Source organism: Egretta garzetta, unplaced genomic scaffold (genome assembly GCF_000687185.1).
Source record: "Egretta garzetta isolate BGI_Z169 unplaced genomic scaffold, ASM68718v1 scaffold535, whole genome shotgun sequence".
NCBI classification, from domain to species: domain Eukaryota; kingdom Metazoa; phylum Chordata; class Aves; order Pelecaniformes; family Ardeidae; genus Egretta; species Egretta garzetta.
Window position 1 is genome coordinate 233,545 of NW_009259722.1, and position 546 is coordinate 234,090.

Consider the following 546-nt stretch of genomic DNA (forward strand, 5'->3'; position numbering starts at 1 on the left):
CCCCACGCGCCCGCGATGCTCTCGGGGCGCATCAGTAAAGTGGGTGCGATGGCAGCGATGGACGGGGCTCGGCTTTGCATCACTCGCAGCTCCCGACGGGGAGCAGGCTCTGCCGCGGGCCCTGGGCTAAACCCCGGGATTGCTGGGATCAGTGCAAGGCTCCAGCTGGGCAAACAGGCGTTTTGCTCTGGGTTTTACCCCTTCTGGCAAAGTTACGCTTCCTGCTGCATTGCCAACCCCGCGTTCAGGTTTGTGCGGCTTCTCTAGAAAACATTTCCTCCCTTTCCAGGTTTGAGGGGCTTAACTCGGGGTTTAAAGCCGTACGTGACGTTCCTCAGCCCCTTCCCTGCTGGCTTGAGCGCAGAAACAAAGCCAAGCAAAAGGCAGCCGGAACGCTGGAGACGAAGCGAAAGCCGGGAAGTTTGGGAAGGCAGAAGGGGTCTGCAAATCGGGGTCGAGTTCCTCGCTTGGTCCCATCCCCACACCCCTCTGGCTGAAGGGCAGCGCGCTCGGGCGGCCCGGGAGCCGGCAGCGGCCACTGGTCAG